The following is a 19,537-nucleotide window of genomic DNA, read 5'->3' as shown; positions in this document are numbered from 1 at the left end:
GCTAGAAACAAAGCAGAAAATGTATTGAAGACTTTGAAAATAGAGTGAACAGTTCAATTTCCATGTTCTAACAACTGCATTACCTTAATCACCATCACGATTACCGTCAATTCATCATAAAAAACACATAGCAATAATCCATAAACAAAATTCACTATCAGTCAATAATTTTATTAGTAAAAAATTTTATTAAGCACAACAATAAACCATCAACAAAATTCACTATCCTATCTTGCAGCACCATCACGATCCTCATCACGGTGCCTACGGCTCAAACAATGAGCCCTATGGGCCATCCCACAGTCCCAAAAGAGCATTGACCACGATAGCCATGGGGTGCCACCTCAGACGATCCGGCCCAGTCACCTTCAAGCCAATACCTCTTCCTCTTCTTCGTCCTCAACGACGCTTGACACGTTCTTCTTGTTCATCCGCTTCCTGGCATCTTCAACCATTTTTAGCGAAAAAAGATTCATGTCGATTGAAAGAGGGGTCTTGAGAGTGACGTAAGCCTTCTTGTAATCGGGTTTTGCAAAGAGGATGCCACCACGCTTCTTCTTCTTCCCTTTCATGTTTAGGGTTTGAACCCTCTCGACTAGGAAGCCATAGAGGGACTCAAGGATGTGCTTGATCTTGATCTTGGTGGCGGATGGGATTGTCTTGAGTGCGATTCCTTGGATGTTGGTGAAGCTCGTTGGCATTAGCAGTTTTATCAGAAGTTTCGCAAACTGCTCCTGCGTGAGAAGGATCGAGGAGGAGGAGAAGAGAGTTGTAGCTGGGACTCGCGAAGGCTCCATGAGAGTGACGACAAACCCATCACCGCTGCTGCCGTCTTGCGTGTCTGCGTAAGAAGGATAGAGGAGGACTGCTCGAATGAGGGAGAGAGGGAGGCGCCGCTGCTGCGCGAATTAGGGGTAGGAGAATGGGGAACAAGGATTTTGTTACTGCATTCTCATTCTCAGATGCAAAAAATTAAAATTTTTTTGGAATCTTTTGGCCATGCTTTTGAAGCGTGCAAAAAAAGTTACAAGAAACAGCCACGCTTTTAAAACGCCACTATAACAAAATTTTGTCGCCACGCTTTAAAAGCGTGCTTGTTTCTCTCTATGTCACACTTTTTAAGCGTGGCAAAGAAAACGTGGCTAAATCTCGAATCAATTGCCACCCTCATAAAAGTGTGGCCATAGACCCTTTTGCCACGCTTTTTAAGCGTCTCAAGAAAAAACGTGACCAAATCTGTAATCAATTCCCACCCTCATAAAAGTGTGGCCATTGACCACACTTTTAAAGCGTAGCAAGAAAAAAGCGTGGCCGTAGGCCTTTTTCTTGTAGTTTCATACCAAAATTTTCAAAGATTCAAAATCTTACAAATAACGGTAAAAGTTATAATGATAATGATGAGGAAGATAGTAGTAGTTAGTTCTATCATTGAAAAAAATTTTGTGAAAATTTTAAACCCACATAAATTATAAGTAAAACTTTCACAAAATTAATTTTTACTATTATTTAATAAATTTTTTAACAAAAAATTATACTGTCCCAAAAAAATATTATTAAAGACTAAAGTGTCTTTTATTTGTTTTAAGTTGGTTCTGCTTTTTTTTTTCCTTGTCTTTTAATACTTCATTTGTTGTGTTGAACCTTTTTTTTTCAAAAAAAATAATAAAAATAAAAATAAAAGATATTACAAAACTATAAAAAAAACTAACCACTTTATTCATCCAAGACTTCACTTATACACTTATTTTGGACATTAAAGAGTATTGGAAAAAATTATTAAGGACAAATTGCATAAATAAATTAAATAGAGATCAAATAATCCAAATGTAGCTTTTGTAGAAATATTACCTGCCTTCGGTCCTCTTTTATTTCTATTTAAGGTTAAAGTATATTTTTTGTAACAACTCTAATTTTTTACTAAGACGAGATTTTCTTAAAATAAAATTTTAAAGCGATTAGTTTTATTTTAACGAGTCGATTTCAAATTCTGAAATAAAATAGATGGTAATATAATCTTATTATTATCTTTTTTATCTATTTTACTTGTTCTAATTATAATAAAGCTTAGATAATAACATTAATATTATTATCAAATCTGACTTTTACCAATAAAATTAATTATTGATATTTTTTTATGAGTTTAAAATTACTAATGCTTCGTCAAACATTTTTTAATTTATAAATTACTAATATCATTTATATTAGTAACTCAAATACATTTAACCTTATATATATATTATTATTATTATAATTATATTAGCTTTGTTATAATAATAATAATAATAATAATAATAATAATAATAATAATAATAATAATTATTATTATTATTATTATTATTATTATTATTATTGTTATTAATATTATCCTTATTATCATTATTATTATATTACTATAATTCTTAGTTCCTTCATGGTTTCACTAAGGAAACAAAGAAAATCCAAAAAGGCAAAGGCTTATGCATGCATATACATATATATATCTGACCGAAGATCAAATGGGTGACACATAAGCATCCATTTCCTATCAAACTATAACCTTCAGTTTCAATATCCATTGCATGCAAAGAGAAAGAGTGACCGAGAGAGAAAGAGAGAACCGTAACCATTACTAAACTTTTGGCTTTGATTTCTTGCAATTCGTAACTCCAATTAAAAATTTAATTCAATAAAAATATTTGTATCTTCTTTCTCTACGTATTGGTATCGTTTTTGTCCGGTGAAAGTAGACGGTGACGTAACTCCCTTAGCCATTAAAATTGACCAACTGGAGTTCTAGGAGACACAGACAATTCTCGACATTTTCATCTTTGGCAACTTAGTTCGGTCAGAAAATTTTTCCAGAGCTTCGAGTATTTCGATTTCGTACGAAGGTAAGATTTTGGTAAATTTTCACCGACTAAATGATATTTGATAAGTGAACTGATGTTTGGATTGAGTGTTATTGAATTTTGATTGCATTTTATGTTGAATTTTGTTGATAAACTGATATTTTGATGAGGTTGTGTTTCAGTCAGCTCGAAAATGAATAAAGTTTCTAGTTAATATTTTGATAACAAATAAAATAGGATTTCGGTCTCGTTGGAGGACAAGAAATTAGTTTGAAAATTTTATTTTGAAGGGTGTAGTTTTATTTTTATAAAAAGAATGAGGTTAAGTTTAAAATTATATCAAGTTCTTCGGGTATCTTGGACACTAAATAAAGAACAGAAGTAAAGTGGATATTTTATTTAAAATTAGGATTATTTTTATAAATATAAAAAAAAAAATACGTGAAGGTTCAGATATAATTTTATAAAAATATTGAGGATAGAAATAGAATATTAAAAAGTTTGTGATCTAGAAAGGAATTAGTAAAAGTCTTAGAAATAAGGTTTTATAAACTAAGTTTTAAAAGAAAAATGTAAATGTTATTTTGAGTTTTTATTAAAAATTACTCTTTATATTAAAATAAATTATTTTTTATCAAAGATAATTTATATTGTGGAATGATACAAAGGAAAAGAAGAAGAAGGAAAAGTAAAGGAAAAAAAGATAATTTAAGGGATCTCTATCGCAGGAGAGCAAAGGACAAAGATAAAGAAAAAGCTTTAAAAGACTGTCTGCCACAGGAGAGCAGATCTGGCATTGTTGGGTCTTAGTGCCAAATGTAAAGTGGGGACGCCCACACACTGAGAACTGTTTTACAGATGTACGCTTATTGATTTGGAAAGTCACACTTTATGCGGCCTAGCCGTACGACTTATAAGCACACTATATGTATCTGGAAAGCCATATCTGGGACTCGTGCCCGGATAATGTCGGGAGCGGGTAGGCAACCGACACATGAGCTCATGGCCTGCGTTAGGAATAGACATGCATCATCCTTGTTGTGCATTTGTATTTTATGCGATACTATGAAATCATTTGTGATTGTCTTTTTGTGTTTGTACATTCCTTAGTAGTGTTATGAATTGTTGTGATTCTTATATATATCTGGCTGTGAATTAGTTGAACTATAACAATCCTGACTAAACTAACTATCCCCAACCCTACTAAGAACCCCCCCAATTCTTACCCCTTCTTTCCTTCCCCATCAGATGTATTCGAGATTTCCTGTTCTGATGACAGTTGATGCTGGAGAGTTGAGTATGAGACTTTTTGGGAGTTTTTGCGATGGCCTAGCTTTTGCGTTAGTCTCTCACTTTGATTAGACTCATTGAGAGAGTAGGGTGTACATAGTTGACTAGGCTAGTTCGGGCGCCATCTTAGGGGTTTTCTGTATGAACCAAGGCATGGAGTGTTGATTTGTACATAGTAGTAGGATGTGAAGGGTTGTATGCTAACTTATGAAATATATATATAAGACAGTACCTTTATGTGTATGCATGATCTATGCTCTGTGTTATGGTTATATATAATGCTGGCTTGTGTATGATTTATTTAATTCCCTATTATGGCTTGTGTATGTTTAATTAGCTGTTCTCGCAAATCTTTTTATAAAGTAAAAGTTTTTTCCAAAAACTCGATAGTGCGCTAACCCGATTACAGGCTTAATAATAAATAGCAAAATTTTTAGGTGAACAAGTTAGTGACACTTGATTTCTAGTATGATCATGACTTACTGGGAATTGGGTCGTTACAACTTGGTATCAGAGTAGTTCGTTCCTATTAAAGCCTGGGGATATGGACTGAATCATGCTTCATTGCATTCTCTGAGTTGTGTTTCATGCACATAGGATATCCTCGGGATATGGATTGCATGACTGTCACTGTGTTTTCATTTTAGAGACTATTCACACTTTGCCTGAAATATTAAGACTGATCACCTTAATATTGCATGTTGGGTGTGAACAGGATCTTGATGGCTGCACGGGGACGAAGACGTGGTAGGCGTGGTGCGGACCATGTAGAGGAACCGACGAGGGGTGCGGATGCTTTTATAGCTACGATGAACACTATGGGTGAGGCTGTGCATGAAACGGCAACTGCTACTTTGCGAGCATTTGACCGTTTAGGAGAGAGGAACGGAGATCGTAACGGAGGATGCAATGGTGAGCGTGGTGGAGACGGTAATGATAATGAAGGCGCTGGAAACCACGATAACCCTATGACATTGACAACCTTTCTGAAGGTGAATCCGTCCAAGTTTAAGGGGACGCTTGTTGCAGCTGAAGTTGACAATTGGTTCCGTGGTATTGAGAAGTCACTGCGAGCGTAACATGTACCAGAAAGACAACACATGGAGTTTGCGACCTATATGCTAGAGGGAGAAGCTGAACATTAGTGGCATACAGTGCAACGCTTGTTGAGGCAGGAGGTGGAGGAGATTGACTGGGACACTTTTAAGGAGGAATTTTACAAAAAGTATTTCTCTAGATCTATTCGTGATGCTAAAGAAATAAAACTGATGCAGTTGAAACAAGAAAATATGTCAGTGGCAGAGTATACCCAGAAATTTGAGGATTTGTGCCGATTCTCTAAGATCTGTCAAGGAAACCTAGATGATTTTGAGGAATGGAAATGTTTGAAGTACGAAGGAGGACTACGCGAAGAGCTAATGCATTCGTTAGTACCATTGGAAATACGAAATTTTGCAGAGCTTGTCAATAAGAGTCAGTTGGTAGAAGACTGTACCAAGAAGGTGGCGGCAGCAAAGATGAGTCGTCAAGAATTACCTCCAAAAAATTTTAATTGGTATATAGCCCCACAAGGAAGGAACTTTAAAACGAGTAGGACACTTTCATATGGGAATCATCAAGTTAGTAATCTTCCTGCTCGTGACAATATTGATAGGCAAGGACGAGATACTAAAAAGCGACCACAGCCAGCACTAGCAAACCTTGTTTGTAATCAGTGTGGGAAGGACCATGGTAGGAATCCTTGTCAATCGGGTTCGAACGTTTGTTACTTTTGTGGTATGCCTGGACACATGGCGAGGAATTGTGAGAAGAAGATTACTCAAGATTTAGCTAAATCTCAGCAGCCAGGAAGAGTATTTGCAATCATGACTGAAGATGCTCGTACTCGGACTCCCTGACCCAAGGTCAGTATTGTGTCAAGATTCGCTTCCTAACTGCACTTTACGATTCTGGTGCATTGAATTCTTTTATTTCTTTAACTGTTGTACATGAGTTGGGACGAAATGAGAAAACAGACCACACTTGAGAATTAGAAAATGAGATAAGGACCGATTACTCGTACCTGTTTACAGGTGAAGGAAATTTTGAAGAAAAAATTTTCTTTTAGGAGGGTAGAATGTAACAACTCTAATTTTTGCACTAACGCGACTTTTTCTTAAAATAAAATTTTAAAGCGATTAGTTTTATTTTGACGAGCCGATTTCGAACCCTAAAGTAAAATAGATGGTAATATAATCTTATTATTATCTTCTTTATCTATTTTACTTGCTATAATTATAATGAAGCTTAGATAATAATATTAATATTATTATCAAGTCCGACTTTTACCGATAAAATTAATTATTGGTATTTTTTGATGAGCTTAGAATTGCTAATGTTTCGTCAAACATCTTTTAATTCCTAAGTTATTAATGTTATTTATATTAGTAACTCATATATATTTAACCTTATATATATTATTATTATAATTATATTAGCTTTGTTATTATAATAATAATAATTATTATTAGTATTATTATTATTATTATCATTATTACGGTATTATCTATACTATTGTTATTAATATTATCCTTACTATCATTATTATTATATTACTATAATTCTTAGTTCCTTCATGGTTTCACTAAGGAAACAAAGAAAAACAAAAAAGGCAAAGGCATATGCATGCATATACATATATATGACCGAAGATCAAATGGGTGACACATAAGCATCCATTTCCTATCAAACTATAACCTTCAGTTTCAATATCCATTGCATGCAAAGAGAAAGAGGGACAGAGAGAGAAAGAGAGAACCGTAACCCTTACTGAATTTTTGGCTTTGATTTTTTGCAATTCGTAATCCTAATTAAAAATTTAATTCAATAAATGTGTTTGTATTCTTTTTTTCTACGTATTGACATCGCTTTTGTTCGGTAGAAGTCGACAGTGACGTAACTCCCTTATCCATTGAAATTGACCAACTAAACCTCTAGGAGGTATAGACGATTCTAGACATTTTCTTCTTCAGCAACTCGGTCAAAAAGTTTCTCCGGAGTTTCGAGTATTTCGATTTCGTACGAATGTAGGATTTTGGTAAATTTTTACTGACTAAATGATATTTGATAAGTGAACTGATGTTTGGATTGAGTGTTATTAAATTTTTACTGCATTTTATGTTGAATTTTGTTGATAAATTGATATTTTGATGAGGTTGTGTTTCAATCAGCTCGAAAATGAATAAAGTTTCTAGTTAATATTTTGATAACAAATAAAATAGGATTTCGGTCTTGTTGGAGGACAAGAAATTAGTTTGAAAATTTTATTTTGAAGGGTGTAGTTTTATTTTTATAAAAAGACTGAGGTTAGGTTTATTATTATATCAAGTTTTTTGGGTATTTTGGACACTAAATAAAGAACAGGGGTAAAGTAGATATTTTATTTAAAATTAGGATTATTTTTATAAATATAAAAAAATACGTGAGGGTTCAGATATAATTTTATAAAATATTAAGATTAGAAATAGAATATTAAAAAGTTTGTGATCTAGAAAGGAATTAGTAAAAGTCTTAGAAATAAGGTTTTATAAACTAAGTTTTAAAAGAAAAATGTAAATGTTATTTTGAGTTTTTATTAAAAATTACTCTTTATATTAAAATAAATTATTTTTTATCAAAGATAATTTATATTGTGGAATGATATAAAGGAAAAAAAGAAGAACGAAAAGTAAAGGAAAGAAAGACAATTAAAGGGATCTCTGCCGCAGGAGAGCAGAGGACAAAGATAAAGAAAAAGCTTTAAAAGACTGTCTGCCACAGGAGAGCAGATGTAGTATTGTTGGGCCTTAGTGCCAAATATAAAGTGGGGATGCCCACATACTGGGAACTGTTTTCCAGATGTACGCTTATTGATTTGGAAAGTCACACTGTATGCGGCCTAGCCGTATGACTTATAAGTACACTGTATGCATCTGGAAAGCCATATTTGAGACTCGTGCCCGGGTAATGTCGGGAGCGGGTAGGCAACCGACACATGAGTTCATGGCCTGCGTTAGGAATAGACATGCATCATCCTTGTTGTGCATTTGCATTTTATGCGATACTATGAAATCATTTGTGATTGTCTTCTTGTATTTGTACATTCCTTAGTAGTGTTCTGAATTGTTGTGACTCTTATATATATCTGGCTGTGAATTAGTTGAACTGAAACAATCCTGACTAAACTAACTATCACCGACCCTACTAAGAACCCCCAGTTCTTACCCCTTCCTTCCTTCCCCATCAGATGTGTTCGAGATTTCCTGCTCTGACGACAGTTGATGCTGGAGAGCTGAGTATGAGACTTTTTGGAAGTTTTTGCGATAGCCTAGCTTTTGCGTTAGTCTCTCACTTTTGATTAGACTCACTGGAGAGTAGGGTGTACATAGTTGACTAGACTAGTTCGGGCACCAGCTTAGGAGTTTTCTGTATGAACCAGGACCTGGAGTGTTGATTTGTACATAGTAGTAGGATGTGAAGGGTTGTATGCTAACTTATCTCACACACACATATGTACGACAGTACCTTTATGTGTATGTATGATCTATGCTCTGTGTTATTGTTATATATTATGCTGGCTTGTGTATGATTTATTTAATTCCCTATTATGGCTTGTGTATGTTTAATTAGCTGTTCTCGCAAATCTTTTTATAATGTAAAAGTTTTTTTTCCAAAAACTCGATAGTGCACTAACTCGATTACAGGCTTAATAATAAATAGCAGAAGTTTTAGGTGAACAAGTTGGTGACACTTGATTTCTAGTATGATCATAACTTACTGGGAATTGGGTCCTTAAATTTTTTGTTTCTGAAGTTTGGCAAATGTTTCAAAAATATCTCTAAATTTTATTTTGTTTCAGTTTTATCCCAAAAAATTTTTATTTGCATCAAATATACCATGCTTTCCTGACAACAAGCTTTGCCGATAGAAGAAAGCAAGAAACTTAGGACACCTCCAAGCTAAAAAATACATGAATTTCTTTTTCTTATCCATTTGTCCCAGGCTCTTCGTCTCTCTTCCCTTGAACCCCATGACACAATGAGACCTTTAACTAATTAACATTAGAATTTGGTTTATGTTCAAAATTACCATTAAATGCATAATTCATCATGGGGAGACTGATAAACCACTATTTTATGATTTATCTTGTGCTCAATTGAATGTTTTTATCAATTCTTCACCCACATATTCATATAAATTGCATGGTTTTACAATTCCTCCCTTATTCTATGATATATGTGAAAACATGTTTCCTATGCCTTAAAAATATTAATTACCCTTTATTACCATTTGATGCTGTGATCTGTGTGCTAAGCATTTTTAGGCTTCATATGGCAGGAATGGCTTAAAGGACAGAAAGGAAACATGCAAAAATGGAAGGAACGCACAAAATGGAGTTTTGAAGAAAACGCAAGTGACGCGCACGCATGGACGACGCGGACTGATAAACCCCGTTTTCAGGGTTTATCTTATGTTGGATTTAGAGTATTTTGCTAACCTTTTCTCACATTTAGCCAATGATTTAGCATGATTTTGTGATCTCTCCCTTATTTGTGCCTAAGTGTAAAAAGCATGCTTTTTGGCCTTTGATTAAATAACTTTACTTTCTCTTTGATTCCATAAGATGCCTTGATGTGTTTGTTAGTAATCTTAGGTTGAAAAAGGCTAGGAATGGATCAAGGGAGCAAAGAATGAAGCATACAAGTGGAGAAGATCATGAAAAGCCAAAGAGTTGAACTCGGCCATGGACGCGTGCGCGCACCAGGCGCTTACGCGCACCTTGCGAGATCGACCATGGACGCGTACGCGTGATGTGCGCGTACGCGTCGGTGTTGATTTATGATTTTTTTTAATGAAAACGTGGCCAGCAAATTCTCAAAGCCTGTGGGGCCCAATCCAAGCCAGCTTTGGTGCCAAAACACTCAAAAGGACCAAGGATTAAAGGGGGAGGATCATCTTGAATCATAACACACATTAGGATTAGTTTTAGTCTTAGTTTTAGAGAGAGAAGCTCTCACTTCTCTCTAGGATTAGAATTAGGATTAGGTTTATTTCAATAATTTAGATCTAGGTTTCAATTCATGCTTTCTTCTTCTTCTACCTATCAATTCTATGTTGTTACATTCATCACTTTTCTATTGTTGTTATTACTTTCTTCTATTTTGTTTGTAGATCTACTCTTGTTTATTCTATTTTCTTTTAATACAATTTGAGGTAATTCATGTAGATCTTATGTTCTTGATTGTTGTTATTAATTCCTTACAATAAGTAGTTGTTAGATTTTATTGTTGTTATCAATTTACCTTGCTTCCCTTTTATGCCTTCCAAGTGTTTGATGAAATGCTTGGTTGGACTTTAGTGTAGATTTTGTACCTCTTGGCTTTGGTAGAGTAATTAGTGACGCTTGAGTTATCTAATTCCTTTGTCGATTGATAATTAGAAGTTGCTAATTGATTTGGATACCACTAAAGCTAGTCTTTCCCTTGGGAGTCGGCTAGGACTTGTGGAATCAAGTTAATTCATCCACTTGACTTTCCTCCATGGTTAGAGGTTAACTAAGTGGTAGCAATGGACAATTTATGATCACAATTGAGGAGAATAACTAGGATAGGACTTCTAGTTCTCATAACCTTGCCAAGAGCTTTTCATAGTTGTTAGTGTATTTTCATTGCCATTTACATTTCTTGTCTAAAATCTCAAAAACCCCAAATATAACTCATAACCAATAACAAGAACACTTTATTGTAATTCCTAGGGAGAACGACCCGAGGTTCAATACTTCGGTTTATAGATTTAGGGGTTTGTACTAGTGACAAACAAATTTTTGTATGAAAGGACTATTGCTTGGTTTAGGAACTATATTACAACGAGCTTTCAATTGTGAATTCTAAACCACACAAAAGTTCTTCTCATCAAAATGGCGCCGTTGCCGGGGACTTGCAATGGTGTTATGTTATTGGTTATTGTATATATATGAATAGTGTGAATAAGTTTGTATTTTGCTTGTTTCTAGTTTTTCTTAGTGTTATTTTGTTTTTCTACTATGAATTCTCACTTTGGCTATGAGTTTGGTTCTGATTGTGCTGTAGGAAATGTGAACTTCAATGATGACACTCATTGCGGATGGAACCAACAAAGATGGGAGGAGCCTCAAGGAATTGATCACTCCTATTGGCAACAACCTCCGGAAACTTATAGGTATAATCACCATCCTAATGCATGTCAATTCAATGGCTATGGTAAAACTTTATGTGAAAATCAACTACCACCATCATACGCGTACACTAGACCAAATGGCCAAGCACGCGGACGCACGCACTACGCGTACGCATCCCTAAGCGGCTGGCACCAGCCCATACATTTGTCTAGAGAGTTATGTTGGCGCTGGGCCAACACTAGGCCTTCGGCCCAACTCATAGCACGCGCACGCGTATAGTACACGTGCTCGTCCTTGCTAATTCCTCCAGTCACGCATGGGCGCACATGACGCTCCCGCGTCCATCCCATAATTCTTCAATGCACGCGAACGCGCACTGTGCGCGCCCACGTCGGTTCTAAAATTAGGATAACCCTAAGGCGCGACGAACACTCGCGTAGACGCTCCCTTCCACCCTTCTTCTTCTCCAACGCCTCTCCTCAACTCCCTCTTCTCCCCAGTCACCTCCGACCGCCGCGTCGGCCACGCCGCCGCCGTCGCTGCTCTCTTCCCTTCCCTCACCCCCGTTCTCTCTCTCTCTCTCTCTCTCTCTCTCTCTTCATCACTCATTCCTTCTTCCTCTCACTTCCTCACCCTCTCTGTCTTTCCTCAACCGCCACCGCGCCGGCCCCTGCTGCGCCGCCGTGGGGTCACTGCCGCTACCATCTGAGGCGGCCACTGCATTTCTGCCCCGCCTCATCTCTACTGCCTCCCCTCCCATTTCCCATCTCTGCCCTGCATCCCAGGTTACCAGCCTCTGCTCCAACTCTATTTTATTTTTTTTAGCTTATTTCTGTTATTAGTTGCTGTTAGCTCTTGTTAGTTAGTTAGGATTTGAATTTTGCATGTTAGGATAGATAGAGATATCTGCTATTAGGTAGTTAGGCTCTGGATAGAGGATTCTAGGCCTGAAAATTGCGCCGTATTTGTTTACCTAACTGAGCTTATGTTGATTGACTGCTGAGTGGTATGCTCATATTCTGCCCTGTTTGATGTTGCCTGCTGCATTTCTCATTATGTGATTGTGTTGCTACTGCCTGGTTATGTCACTATTACTTGGTTATTGTCTTGTGGATTCATATGACTTTCCTGTTGCTTTCTGCCTATCTGGGAACATCCAATATTATGCCGGAATGCTGCCCGATTTTTTCGAAACTGTTTTTAACTACGCATTACCACTTCGGATTGAACTTGGCATTTTCAAATTGATTTTTGCCAAGCCCACACCAAGTTCAACCCCCAGAAAATTTGGGTCAGCTTTTCTATTTTCATTTTGGTTCCCCTATCATCTAAAGGAACTTCAGGAAAGTGCTTAAATGTTTCATTGGACCACGGTTTGCAATTTCCTTTTCCAATGTGCATTCTTTCAACATAATTGGTGTACCACTATTGTGTAACTCACTTTCACTCAAATTCGTTTGTATTTTGATTTGTGTTACACAACCTACATTTCAAATTTGAGCATCAATTATGGCCAAGGATTTGAATGATGACTTGTTTCCAATTAATTGCTTTTCTTGCAATTTCATATTTCATCATCAATGACTGCACTTCCCTTATGTATGTGAACATGCTTGTTGTACCATTTCTTCAATTCTCTGTTAATTAGGCTATTCTCCATCATACCACTAACTTTCAATTTCATTTTTCAATTTTTTTCTAACTCACTAACTTGTCTAACCTACTAACTTCACTTTTCAGTTCACCTAACTCTCTAACTATTCTTTTGAGGTGTGATGATGAATATGCCTAATGCATGAGTTTTATGTTACATTGGTTGAAATGTTGAATTCTTGGTCTATGGCTATGTTTTCTGTGCTTACTTACATTCTAAGTTTTCAATTTTGGTTCACATCATGATTACTTGTCTTTCATCTTACATCCTGAACTTGCTCTTTCTTGCTTCCTTCTACTTGTTTAATTGCTTATACTCTGTTCTATTCTAATTTTCAGGATGTCGGCTAAAGGGAAAGGCAAGGCCACCTCCAAAAAGAGGAAAAGGGCCCCAGATTCCACTTTCTCTCCTTATGTGGATTATTCGAAAAATCCTATTGATGAGGTGGAGAGGGCAAGCCAATCCCTGCCTGCCCAGGATTCAGTCAAGTTCCCGAATCTCTACTGTGAACTCTGGTTTCCAAGTTATAACTCAAAGAACTTGAACATTGAAAAGAAGTTGGCCCTTCCATCCGACCCGAGGCAAACAATTAATAACCGCATTGAGAGGAGGGGTTTGGACTTTGTGGATCGAGAGCTCAGCCGGGTGAACCGGTCTTGGGTGCAGAAATTCTATTGCAACTTCTTCCGCCACACCCTTGACTCGGTTCTGGTTAGAGGAATTCAGGTGCCCATCACTGAGCAAGCTATTGAGAACGCCCTTACTTGTAGGCCCAAGGCGAGTGATACTGATGCCTTTGAGCAGGCCGAGGTGGAGCTCTACTGTATGACCTTCGATTTTGATGCTTTGAGGGCAGTGGTAGCTACCCCGGAGGCTTCTTGGGTCATGGATGCGGAGAACAAGGTACCCAAAGGGATGCGCTTTATCTATCTGAGCAAGGAGGCAAGGATATGGCAGCAGATTTTTGCCCACTACCTCATGCCGACCACCCACTTCTCAGAGATCCCTGTGGCTATGTTGATCCTGATCAGGCGGTTCATGTGGCGGGCCCATATTAGAGGTACCTTTCCATTTTTTATCCTTGTCACACAGATGATTCAGCGGGCCGGTGTCCAGTGGCTACCGGAGGACATATCACTGCCCCCACTGCTCCCTGAGAAGGAGCCGGAGACAATTCCATGGGGGGCCTGGGTGAACGAAAAGCCTCCTTCCCGGCGCAGATCTCGGGCTAGAGCAGTAGAGGAGGGAGCTGGACCCTTTTCATCATCAACCTCAGCAGGACCATCTACATCAGTAGGTGCAGCAGCACTTCCTTTACCACCACCACCACCAGTACCTCAGCCGACTTACTTACTGGTTCAGCGTCTTTTCCGGTTCATGGAGCGCAGCAACTGTCAGATTATGCATCGCCTGGATCGGATTGACCAGATATTTGTGGCCCAGGGCCTTGAGCTGCCCCCTCTTCCGGAATCCTCCGGTTCAGATGAGGAGACCCATGGGGAGGAGCATGCAGATTTACATGATGAGGATACTCATGAGGAGGAGCCGGTTCACATGGAGACAGCACCACCCCCACAGACCCAGGCTATTCAGGAGACACCTCAGCCACAGCCCCAGCCACAGCCAGAGCCAGAGCCAGAGCCGACCGGCGTACCTCTCCCTAAGCCTGAGGATTAGCATCGGGAACGATGCTTGATCTTAAGTGTGGGGAGGTTGCCGTTGGCACCATTGGTGGATCGGTGAACATTTTGGCATATTTCCTAGTTATCTTGTTTTGCACACTGTTGTATATATTGGTTGTTTTGGATTACTTTGGATACTTTTACCTTAGTTGTTGCATACTTTGTCATTTTGGATGATTAGGTATTTTGGATGCTAGATTTCATACTTTAGTTGGATTTTTTCTTATATAGTTATCTTTTAGCTTGTGGTTGTGATTAGAAATTATTTTGGAATTCTTAAGATCTAGTTAAACCCTTTTGCATGTAAACTTGTTTTGATTAGAAAAGGAAAGGGTAAACTAAGGAATCTTTGAACCTTTCCAATCACAACAATGCTTAGTCAAAATGATGAAATTTTTCCAAGGAATCCATCTAGAGAGCACAACCCAATTGATTGAAAACTCTTGAAACTTGCTTGAATTTATACTTTGTGAAACATGTATTGAGCTAAGAACACAAGCATGTGAGATTTGAGCCTATTGATGTGGTTACATTTTATAACCACCCATTTTCCATTCTTGTGTGTGATTGTTCTCTTCCAATGATTGTGATCCTTGGTTTGCTTGATTCTATATGTCCATTTATTCTTTGTATTCATGCATTTATATGATTGAGGCCATTATTTCAATTAGCTCACTTACCCAAATAGCCTACCTTCTATCCTCCATTGTTAACCAATTTTGAGCCTACGCTTAACCCAATTATTCTTATTTTAGCACATTACAAGCCTAAAGCGGAAAATAATAAAGTCCCTTGTTTGGATCTTTAATTGGCTTAGGCTAGTGAGAGTGTCTTATATTCAAGTTTGGGGAGATTAGGAACATTGGTTGGGATAAAAGAGTGTTTTGCATTTGTATTTGGGAAATTGGGTGCATACTCATGTATTGATTAAATGTATAGACCTTATGCATTGAAAAAAAAAGGAAAAAAGAAAAAAAGAAACAAAAAGAAGAGAAAAGAAAAGGAAATAAATAGGAAAAGAAAGAAACAAAGAAAAAGAAAGGAATAAAAAGGGGACAAAATGTCCCAAAGCAAAGCTCAATAAGGATCAATGCATAAGTGTTGGGAAGATCAAAAGAAATGCATGAATGTGTAAAGAGTGAAGGATGGTTGGTTAGGATAGATTAGAATTTGTATAGGTCATTGTATAGGTTAGGTGGGAAAGTCTAGGTTTATCAAAGATTCAAATCTCTAATCCACTTGACCATATATGATCCTACCTTGACCCTAACCCCATTACAACCTATGAGAAAGACCTCATGATGAATGAATGCATACATTGAATGATTGTTGATTGTTAGATGAAGAACAAATTTTAGAAAACGTGATTAGAAGAGAATTGAATGAATAAACCCCTAAACACTTGAGTGAATAGAGCGGATACACATCCGGTGAGGGTTCAATAGCTCAATTATATGTATTCACCCCTATTATCTATATTCTTGCAAGTTTGAAATTCTTTTGATAATTCAAAACAATTGTGGTTTGGACTTGATCCCCATTACTCTAGCTCTTATGCTCATATATATATATATATATATATATATATTCTCTTGGAAGTTGAATTGTTTTGACCAAGCATTTGCATTTACCATAGGTAGTTCCATGTAGATAGGATTCATGTAGTTTAGTTGCATTAAATAAAGATCTTACCCCTTGTTTCCTTTTTAATTTAGCATGAGGACATGCTAAGGTCTAAGTGTGGGGAGGTTGATAAACCCCATTTTCAGGGTTTATCTTATATTGGATTTAGAGTATTTTGCTAACCTTTTCTCACATTTAGCCAATGATTTAGCATGATTTTGTGATCTCTCCCTTATTTGTGCCTAAGTATAAAAAGCGTGCCTTTTGGCCTTTGATTCAATAACTTTACTTTCTCTTTGATTCCATAAGATGCATTGATGTGTTTGTTAGTAATCTCAGGTTGAAAAAGGCTAGGAATGGATCAAGGGAGCAAGGAACGAAGCATACAAGTGGAGAAGATCATGAAAATCCAAAGAGTTGAACTCGGCCATGGACGTGCGCGCGCGCACCAGACGCTTACGCGCACCTTGCGAGATCGACCATGGACGCGTACGCGTGATGTGCGTGTACGCGTTGGTGTTGATTTATGATTTTTTTTAATGAAAACGTGGACAGCGAATTCTCAAAGCCTGTGGGGCCCAATCCAAGCCAGCTTTGGCGCCAAAACACTCAAAAGGACCAAGGATTGAAGAGGGATGATGAGAGGAACTTTTGCGTGGTCTAGAAATTTGCGGATAAATCCTCGTTGCAAGTATAGTTTCTAAACCTTCAAAAGTCCTTTCATACAAACGTTTTGGTTGTCACAAGTAACAAACCCCTTTAAAATTGATAACCGAAGTATTTAAACCTCGGGTCGTCTTCTCAAGGAATTTCAGGGAGGTATGTTCTTATCATTGGTTATGAGTTTGTAAATTGGGGTTCTGGAGTTTGGGCAATGGGCACAGGTATATTTTCAAAGCAATAAGAATAAATAAATGACTATAAAATAAACTCTTGGCAAGGTATGAGAACTGGAAGTCCTATCCTGGTTATCCTTATCAATTGTAATGAGAATTGGATTTTTCTCCCACTTTGTTAACCTCTAACTATGAAGGTAAGTTAAGTGGATGAATTAATTTTTATTCCTCAAGTCCTAGTCTTTCCTTGGGAAAGGCTAGAGTTATTAGAACTCGAATTAATTCTTGAAGAATTCCAATTTTCAGTCAACAATGAGTTTGATAACTCAAGTGTCTCCAATGACTCAACCAAAGCCAAAAGGGAAAAATTCAAATTATTTATATAATAAATAAAAGAAAGTAAACATAAGTCTGAAATATCTCAAATTATATTAATAAAAGCAATCCAATCTAACATGAAAGATTTATGAATCAAATGGGCAACATAAGTAATTAACAAATAAAATATTAGAGTATCTAAAAGTAGAAGAGAAATATAAATTGAAGAACATTTAACCTGGGATTGAGAGTCACTCCTAAAACTAAGAGAAATCCTAAATCCTAATCCTAAGAGAGAGGAGAGAACCTCTCTCTCTAAAAACTACATCTAAAACTATGAAAAGTGAATTATGAAAGCTTGATTATGAATGGATGCATTCTCCCACTTTATAGCCTCTAATCTGTATTTTCTGGGCCGAGAACTGGGTCAGAAATAGCCAAGAAATCGCCGGAGAAGAAATCTGCCACGCTGGTTTTTCGTCACTGCGACGCGTCCACATGGAGCACGCAGTCGCATCGCCTAGCGTCAGGGAAACTATTGTATATTATATATTAAATCGAAGCCCCGGACGTTAGCTTTCCAGCGCAACTGGAACCGCGTCGTTTGGACCTCTGTAGCTCAAGTTATGACTGTTTTAGTGCGAGAGGGTCAGGTTGACAGCTTTGCAGTTCCTTCAACTTTTTCCTTCCACTTTTGCATGCTTCCTTTCCATCCTCCAAGTCATTCCTGCCCTGTAATCTCTAAAAACACTTAACACACATATCAAGGCATCGAATGGTGATAAGGAAAAATTAATTTTTGGTAATTAAAAGGCTCGGGAAGCAAGTTTCCAATTATAGAATAAAATTAGGAAAGAAATATAAAACCATGCAAATATTATGAATAAGTGGGTAAAGAGTTGATAAAATCCACTCAATTGAGCACAAGATAAACCATAAAATAGTGATTTATCAACCTCCCCACACTTAAACATTAGCATGTCCTCATGCTAAGCTCAAGAGTAGCTATAAAGATGAAGAGGAATGGTAGATTAATATGAAATGCAACCTATCTATATGAATGCAACTACATGCAAAAATGTTTCTACCTACTTGGTTAAAAGTAAACAAATCTTTTAAGAACAAATATGAACTGGATTTCACTAATTCAAATCCCAAAAAAAATGAAGTACAAGTAAACTTGCAAGAAGAAAATAGCTCATAAAAGCTGGGAACAATGAATCGAGCGTCGAACCTCACCGGAAGTGTATGCACTCTAATCACTCATGTGTTTAAGGTTTGACTCTCTCAATTCTCTACTATCCTTGCTTTCTAAGGCTTGCTCTTCATCTAACAATCAAAATAAATTTAATGCACATATACACATATCAAGAGGTCTTTTAAGGGTTGTAATGGGGTTAGGGTCAAGGTAGGATTGTATTTGGCCAAGTGGACTAAAATCTGAATCATTAATTAACTTAAACTTTCCACCTAACTTTAGAAAATCCATGTAATCATAATACCACATCTAACTATCCATTAACTATGTTTTTCCACATATTCATGCATTCTAATTTCAAGTACAGTACATATGCATTGCTTTCACCACTTACTTTGGGGCATTTTGTCCCCTTTTACTTATTTGCTCATTTTCTCTTCTTTTTCTCTTTTTCTTCTTTTTTTTCTTAATATATATATATATATATATATATATATTTTCTCAATGCATATGATTAATTTATTGAATGCATGAACATATTCTCAACATTCTTTCACATTTTCATAAAGATATATAACACCCAATTCTCAAACCAAATGTTTTGAAATTCAACTTTCCCCATACTTAATTCATGAGCACTCTCACTAGTCTAAGCTAACCAAGGATTCAAATTAAGGACATTATTGTTTTCCGCTTAGAGTTAATGATGTGCTAAAGTAAAGAACAAAGGGGTATAATAGGCTCAAAATTGGTTTGCAAAGGATAATAAAAGGGTTAAGGCCATATGGGTATGTAAGCTCAGTGAAATAAGGCCTCAATCATGTAAGTGTATGTATACATTAAATAATAGAAATATAGAATTAAGCAAGACAAAGATCACAATTTTAAAGAGAAAAACACACACCAAAAAAAATAAAATATTGGTTGGTAAAAT

At 36.7% G+C, this 19,537-nt stretch overlaps 1 pseudogene; it reads right to left on the bottom strand.

The window, feature by feature from the left end:
• Positions 1–227: 227 nt before the first annotated feature.
• LOC148575685 (uncharacterized) lies at positions 228–797 on the bottom strand (annotated as a pseudogene).
• Positions 798–19,537: the final 18,740 nt, after the last annotated feature.

The sequence above is a fragment of the Arachis ipaensis genome, chromosome B1 (assembly GCF_059453495.1).
Source record: "Arachis ipaensis isolate K30076 ecotype BB chromosome B1, ASM5945349v1, whole genome shotgun sequence".
NCBI lineage: Eukaryota > Viridiplantae > Streptophyta > Magnoliopsida > Fabales > Fabaceae > Arachis > Arachis ipaensis.
Note: the sequence above shows the minus strand (reverse complement) of the source record. Positions and strands in the feature narration are given on the sequence as shown.